At 35.5% G+C, this 8,408-nt stretch overlaps 1 long non-coding RNA gene across 2 annotated transcripts; it reads right to left on the reverse strand.

Moving 5' to 3' along the window:
- Positions 1-5,898: 5,898 nt before the first annotated feature.
- LOC129285267 (uncharacterized) lies at positions 5,899-7,846 on the reverse strand. Of its 2 annotated transcripts, none has more exons than XR_008587142.1 (4): positions 7,554-7,846; positions 7,375-7,453; positions 6,524-6,584; positions 5,899-6,037 (listed from the first exon to the last, which is right to left on the reverse strand). It is a non-coding gene; the product is annotated as an uncharacterized LOC129285267 (long non-coding RNA). The 2 variants fall into 2 exon arrangements; XR_008587140.1 differs by having other exon boundaries at positions 7,375-7,414; positions 7,509-7,846.
- Between the last annotated feature and the right edge of the window lie 562 nt (positions 7,847-8,408).

An 8,408-nucleotide genomic window follows, 5' to 3' on the forward strand; every position in this document is an offset into this window, starting at 1 on the left:
GAAGTGATTGGCTAGGGCAAGAGGTTTAGTGGGGCTAGAGATTTTAGAGCTCCACAATAGTCGAGTCAGACCGCTACTGCCCCTGTATCTCGTGTGAGCACTGCACGCTCACTTGTGTGTGCAACTTATGGGCGAAGTCATTCTAGAAGGTATTGGGCATGCTACATTTATAGTGGCATGGGCCATTTTGTGAGGGATTGCCCCAAGAATTGAGGGGGAACTTCTGAGTAGCGGCTAGTAATGCTAAGACGAGTCTACACTGTTTCCTCAAAGGAGGCTCAAACAACATCGAATTTGATTATAGGTATAATTTCTATTTGCTAGCAAAGAGTTAAGGCTCTTTTTGACTCGGGAGCTACTCATTCATTTGTGTCGTGTGACTATGTAAAGAAGTTAAATTTGCTTGTGCATGAGCTACTTTATGTTGTTAAAGTGTCTACGCCCTCTGGATTACTAGATAAGATCAGTAAGGTGTGTAGGAAAATTGAGTTATGCTTTAAGGGCAGAACTTCTATGATAGATCTGATCTTGATTCCTGTGTAAGGATCAGATGTTATCATTGAGATGGACTAGTTGGTAGGGAATAATGCTACCTTTAATTGTGCCAAGAAGATGGTGTTACTATCAGTTTATGTGATGCCTATTGTGGTTTCTACAATAAAGAGATTATTAGAAGAAGCTCATCAGAGCAGATACACGATGCATCCTGGTGTGACCAAGATGTACCATGATATGAGGAAGTATTGGTGGTGGCAAGGTATGAAACGAGATGTTATTGAGTTTGTGAGTTGGTGTTTCACGTGTTAAAGAGTGAAGACCAAGCATCAAAGACTGGCTAGAATGCTACAACCTCTAGATATTCCCCAGTAGAAGTAGGATAGCATTTCAATGGACTTTGTTTTTGGTCTATCAAGAACTCAAGCAAGATTTGACTCTGTATGAGTTGTTGCAGATTAATTGACAAAGTCAAAACATCTTTTGCCAGTTAAGACCACCTATGACATGAAAAAATATGCAGAGGTATATGTAAAAGAGGTGGTAAGATTGCATGGTGTACCTAAAGACATAGCATCAGATAGAGATCCCCATTTTACTTCAAGGTTCTGGGGAGCACTACAAAAGGAAATGGCTACCGTGTTGAGGTTTAATATCTCTTATCATCCACAAACTAATAGACAGACTGAGAGCACAATACAGACTTTGGAGGATATGTTGCGATCATGTACCCTTTAGTGGAAAGGCAACTAGGATAGCCATTCGCCTTTAGCTGAAGTTGCTTACAATAAAAACTTTCACTTGAGTATTTAGATGGCATTGTATGAGGCATTATACGGGGGAATGTATAGATCACCCTTGTGTTGGGTTGAATTGAGTGACAAAAGTGTAATTGGTCCTAATATTGTAGATCAGACCACTAAGAAGATTAGAGTTATATGGTAGAAACTTCTTACTTGGTAAGCATCGCACAATCCTAAGCTTCAATTTTACCCCCTTTTCATTGAATTTCATCAGTTTAGAAATCAAATCATGAGATTCTGAGGTGTTGTAATCTGAAAGAAGTGTTAGAAACAGGATATCGAATACAGAACTAAAGTTTTTTGACTAGTATGGAGTTAAATGATTAAGCTTTGAGCATGTAGGCTCAAAATGGCCTAAAAGTTAGGTTAAAAGGAGAAATTTAGGTGAATGAATGTGTTAGGAGGTTGTTATGATTGTTTAAGTAGCCTATAAGGTTAATGACTATGAATAATGGATGGTGGACACTGTTCCTTAGGACTAGAAGGCCTGGTTCGAGTGTAGGGTTTAATCTACTGAGGGAAACCAAGACTGCATTGCATGAACATAATGAGATTGATGAGAATGAATTTCTATATATACATATGTTACTGCTTTATGACTATACATACTACTTTATCACTTGTTTATGATTTTGCTTACTAACTGGTAATTGGGGTTACTTCTGAGTTACTGGGATGTATGCCTCACTCTGTTACTTTTGAACACAGGTGAAGAGAGCATGAGAAGGCCGGGAAAGGAAGTGAAGAGAGTAGCCTCAATTGGTAGTGGTATGACTACTATGTTTAAAGTTATTTATTGAGTTAAGTTGCCAATTAGGATGCATAATTATATATGAATACGACAAAGTGAGTTATGATGTGAATATTACTTGTATATGTATATATATATATATGATATTGCATTGCGCTGAGAGTGCCCCAGTGAAAGGTATGTGAGTAGGCCTAAATGCGAAACAATCAAGTGTATGATATTGTAACTTGTTCCACTAGAGTATATATGTGTTAATTGTGATTGATTATTTGAATTGAATGTGTATTGTGTTGTGATTTGAGAAATTAACACAAATGGTAAGGCAGAGCCCCATTTGAAATATTCGAGGACATTTATGACTCCCGACCATATGGTGAGGTAGAGCCCCATATGTGAAAGTCAAAGGGTTGGAAGTGGAACAAGTCTAGTTTTATATATGATTATGTGTTATATATGTGTTTTCCTTACATAAGACCATAAGTGTGTAATGTAATTTTAAGAGGCCAAAATGGACTATTGATGTGATATTTGATATGTATGATGTTAATTAAGTGTATATGATCATTTTGGACTTGGTTCAAGGCCGAAGTGGTCTCATGGGACAAGGAGTGAGAATTGAGTACTTAAGGTGTGAGTTTTTAAAAGAAAATGTGACTTTTTGCACTTGGTTGTTCAATTTTAGATTGGATTGTTAGATCAAGTCCAAACTTGTTCCATTAACTAGTAGACATCATAAGCTTCATCTGAGTGCTTGAATTACTCCAATCAGATATCGAATGTGAAAATGACACACGTCAAAAGTTTGTCATTTTTGCTATCAAAATGACAATAGAATTTCGAACAGGCGCACCGCGATACATGATGCAGTATGAAATAGAGCATGTGGTTTTGTGCCACATGTCGTGGCACACATGTTGCACGTCGCGGCATACGGCCCATTTTCAAGGTTGAGGATTTGTGATGTTTTGAGTCTTATGATTGTGTTTATACTATCGCTAACTCTCTTATTTGAATACATGTTTTGAGAAGTTGGGATCCCACAATTTTAAAAACAAATAAAGGACTATTATTTTGATTTTCTATTGTTCATTGGATGGTGTGAAATGGTAAAGCTCAGATTGAGATGAGACTTTATAGTCCAGATTTGGAGACTTTACAATATCCTTTATGATGATTGCTGTAACCCAAAAAAACCTCAAAGTTGGGTTCAAAATTGTAGCTTGTGTTGATTGTAGTCTCTTAGGCAAGGATAACAAGTTGAACTAAAAAACTTTAGACTATTGTAATATGGTATTTTGACAAACAACTTCTAATAAGGAGGGATACCACCCGGGACTAGTGTAGGAAGTTTATTGATGAGTTCCATGGCAGTGTGAAATGCCTCCGACCAATAGAATAATGGCATGTAAGCTTATGTTTATGTTTCCTTTCAACCTACCATTTTGAGGAGAGGTAAGGGGACAAGAGTGTTTAAAATGAATTCTAGCATCTTGAAAACTTTAGTAAAACTTCTATATTCACCCCCCAATCATTTTGAATGGCTTTGATTTTTCTATCAAAGTAATTCTCTACAAACTATTTGAATTTTATGAACATTTGCAAAGCCTCATCCTTAGTTTTAAGAGGAAAAATCTAGCTCTAATGGCTAAAGTCATCCAAAAATAGAATGTAATAGCAATATCCATTGAGAGATTATATGGGTAAAGGTCCCCATAAATTAGTATGAATCAAGTCAAGTGGATAAGAAGCATGAGAAATATAAACCTTAAAGGGAAGAGAGTGAGACTTGCAAAACTTGTATGATTCACAAAATAAAGGTTCACTATTCTCATTAACTTTAACATTACAAGTACTAATAACTTATTTCAAAATTCGGTCATTTAGATGACCAAGCCTACAATGCCAAAGTCTTCTAGTTGAAATTAAAGAGGAATTTGAACTATCAATCTTTCCACTAGTGTTGTTATCCATAACTTGATTAGCCGAGAATGCTAGATGAGAGTTACTAGCACCTGCTTTCTTACTTTTGACTTTCTTAGCAGTAACCGTATAGAGACCTCCATCACTTCTCACCCCCTAAAGTAGAGTTGTTTTTGTCCCCTGTTTTCTCACAAGAGCAGATTAAGAGTTAAGAACCACGGTAGCACTATGGCCATTAGAAATCTTAGGAATACAAAGTAAATTTTTCTTAACCGTGGGAGCATAAAGAATGTCATTAAGAACAACACATTGACCAAGCACATTTTGGATTTTTGGAGAACCAAACTATGCAACATCCCTATGTTGACTATTAGCAATCAATAGTCGAATCTTACCATTATTTTGCATAGCATTATCTAACCTTGAGGCATCATTAGTGACATGGGCGGTAGCACCACTATCAAGGTACTAAGACTCATCATTAACAACCTTAGGTGAAGCATAGAAGATCGAGTTCTGGTTGAATCAGTTGCCTCAAATGAATTCTTGTTGCTATTGGTGAAGCTTGAAGGCTTGTAAGATCGATCAAAATGCTTGAAACAGTTCTGAACATAGTGCCTTTGCTTTTCACAAAGAGCGTAATAAGGTCTCTCACCATGTCCTGATCTCCCTTTACCTCTAGTGTGTCCACTATGTCCTCCTCGCCAATTTCCACAAGAGGAGTCAAAAATAGTCAGATTAACAAACTGAGTTGTGACACTACCTTGAAAATTTGTTAAAGCTACTCAAGATGAGATTCATAAGTAAAGAGAGTAGATTGAAACTCAATACAGCTTATATCCTCTCCTTTGATAGTTGGGATTGTATTCCCCATCTACACCAGCAAGAACTTGAAGAAGAAAATCAAAATAAGGCACGATGTTGCCAGCAAGATTGAGACTCTCAAATAATGACTTCATTTTAGACAAATAATCATGCATAAATGCATAACCCTTACAAGTACACTAGAGTTTAGATCTCAATATGAGAACACACTACTACAAAATAAGCTTTTTGGAGCGCTTATTTTTGGCTAACGAGAGCACTTTTAAAGTGCTGTTGTAGCTAGCGCTCCCATATATATAGGAGCGCTTTTTAAGCGCTCCTATAACTTGAAGATATGGGAGCGCTCATCTAAAAAGCACCCCCATAATTGTAACATACAGGAGCGCTTTCTGTCAAAGCGCTCTTGTAATGTTGAGAAAATTTTAAAATAATATACGTACGGGAGCGCTTTCTAACTAAGCGCTCCTAAATGTTGACATACGGGAGCGCTTTCTAGAAGAGAGCTCCCGTATGCATCTATAGGGGAGCGCTTTTCACATGAGCGCTCCTATATGGTATTATTTTTCCAAATTTTTAAATTTTTGTACACATTCTCTTGCCATTACAAATGACTAATTACCTATCATTAGAAGCTAGTTATTATAATGTTAATTACGCAATATTAGTATTTTCCTAACATTAGAAGCTAGTTAACTATCATCACAAACAACCAATTATATATTCTAACCACTCCTCACTTACATGTTCTATCTCCATAATAAAATGCGAGAATCTTGCGTCCCACAAAATGCTACATGAAAAATGAAACCAACATATAAGTAATTAACATTATATTAATTTAATTTTAAAACACTTTCCTTTATAGTAAATCAAGCATAATAACAAAATTATCAATAAATATATAATTTTACCCTATATAAAATTTCAACATCTTAATATACACTACAGTTTACATAACTATAATGTAGACATACAACCTGAGTTTATAAGAATTTTCTCTGTCTTTTATGTCCCTTTTTATTTATCACTAGATTCCTAAATATGACATCCTAATTTTTTATTATTATTTCCACAGTACCAAAATCACATCAATCTTACACCTCCTTTCACAGGCAATATTAATTACAAAAAGTTACCTTGCATTTTGTAATAAAACCATGCTCATAAATGAAGTCATCACTAAAGAACCAAAGGATCTTTTAGAGGCTTGTTTTTTGACATAACAAAATGGTAATACAAGTTCCTGCAAAAATAAGAATAAAAAAGTAAGAATTTAACGTACCCAAGAGCTAGAAACACAATTCAAGTCTTCTATATCAAGGAAAACCAGCATTCACTTCATGAAATAAACTAGATGGAGCATAACAAAGCTGATTGGATTAAACACAGCAGAATTGTTTGAAAAATCACAGACCTCGAAACTTGATCAATTAACAAGTTGGAGCAGATTTGTAACCTATATCAAGACTTTCTCCCTATAACTTTGTTTAACATCATACATTAACTAATGGAAACATTAAAGAGACTAATAAAAAAATGTCATTGATTCTAAAGTCATTGCATTTCCATATCAGATTTCCAAAAAGTTCTTCAGCACTTAAAATGAACTTAAAACGCATCTTAATTGGCATCAACATCATTTCTATATTAGAAATGATTAGAAAATTACCAGCATAAACAGAAACTATCAATAGCATTCAATACAGGAAGAAAATGAAACATTGCCTACCTTTCTATTCATGGTATGGCGTGAGATCAATGTTGAATTTTTGCTTCCCTTTGCTTACCCTCTAAAATATAGCAAAGAATAATTAATCAAATATATAGATTCGAAATTGTAAATATTAACAACAAAAATAGTCACTTCATATTTGAAAAGAACCTACATGGGATATGAATAGTGGAACAAAAATCAGAGTATTGAGAGAATGTCTAGCTAATAGAACTCAATAGCAATTGTTCTTTTAGTTAATCATGAATAATATTCAGTCATCAAAACAGGGTAGGAAGATCTTAGATATAAGTATATTAAACAAATTGCATAATATAATTAGAACCATTTAGACCGTGCACTACTTTTAAATTATTAATGAACAGCTAAAGCATGGCAAAGGATATAGTTCTAATAAACACTTCATCCTTCAAGTTATTCTCAAAGAAAGGCAAAAAAAAAATCTAAAAGAAACTAGGTTCACACAGCAAGGTGTTACCATAAAACCAGAAGAAAACATGCATATAATATTTCAAGGGTCGTATAAATTCAAATATTAATAGGAGGCCATGATTATTCTTGATAACAAATAGATGATTATTAATGGAACTACCTTTGCATCCTTTAAATCATAGGGCAAATTTACTACTGCGGTTGGGGTCTTTAAAATACCATTGAAAATGAAGAAACGAAACCAAAAAATGACAGCAAGCATAATAGTAGATATTATGCTGAATCCACATCCCTTAATACTAAGAAACCCTCAACCTCCACAAATGAAATTAAAGACAAAACAAGATAGAGATTACTATGGTGAGTGATGGAAATCTGATCGTATCGATTGAGGCAAGGTAAGAATGGTGACTTACTTTATAAGGTATTCGAGAATCGAATTAGATATACTCCATCCTGAAGAAAGCTTAAATATTACTTGGGTTGCTGAGATTGCTTCAAAGAACAGCAAATAACATTAATTAACAAAATGAAGAAGAACAATACTTACCGAAGAGCGTGTCACAGAAGAGATGGAGAGAAGAAGGGATGGTACCAAACAGCAGCTTAGCGATAGAGCAACAGTGTGGCGGTGATGGCTTATGGTGGAGGAGCAGTGACGACACTGTAGCAATTTAGATCTGTACAGATCTGAAGCCCAGGATACAGACGATTTGACGCAGAAGCTTCACGGACGAACTGACGAGATGGCTAATGGTGAAGCTGTGCGACGATGGCTGACGGTTGTGAAAGAGGAGTCGGTGCTAGACGGACGGCTGTGACAGAGAAGGGCATTGCTCGAAGGTTTTTGTGCGAGAAGGGAGAGGGGGGCGCTAAGAGAGTCGAAAAGTCGAGGGAGGTTGGGGTTTGATTAACTTTATAGTGATTTAAAAAAAAAATAAAATAAAATAAGAAATTCAGAGCGCTTTGCAGTGAAGCGCTCCCATACATAAATCCTACTCCAAAAGCGCTCCGCTAGGCTTATATCCAAAAGCGCTCCGCTAGACTATATATTTAGTTTTTTTAAAGTGCAGTCTATAGGAATGCTTCTGTATATTTTAATTATATTTTCTTAAAAAAAAATTATGTGACCTACCAGAGCACTCCTATATGTTCTATATATCAAAGTTCTTTTTTTTAAAAGCGCTTCCATATATTTCGCCTTTATATTTTGGAGCGTTTTTTATGTAAGCGTTTTGAAATAGGCGCTCCTATAAGTTATTTTTATAGTAGTGACACGAGCCTTATTGTGTGCACTTGCAATGGCACATGCAACTTGCCAAAGACCAAAAGAAGTAGAGACAGAGGTCATTTTAGAGGAGACATAAATGCTTATAGAGTTAAGAAGCCAACCAAAGAGAAGTTGGTCAGTAGCAACCCAATTTTTAAATTATAGATTGAGTTTTGAGAC

Source organism: Prosopis cineraria, unplaced genomic scaffold (genome assembly GCF_029017545.1).
Source record: "Prosopis cineraria cultivar Desert tree isolate PC_DT_omini unplaced genomic scaffold, ASM2901754v1 PC11, whole genome shotgun sequence".
Classification (NCBI taxonomy): Eukaryota; Viridiplantae; Streptophyta; class Magnoliopsida; order Fabales; family Fabaceae; genus Prosopis; species Prosopis cineraria.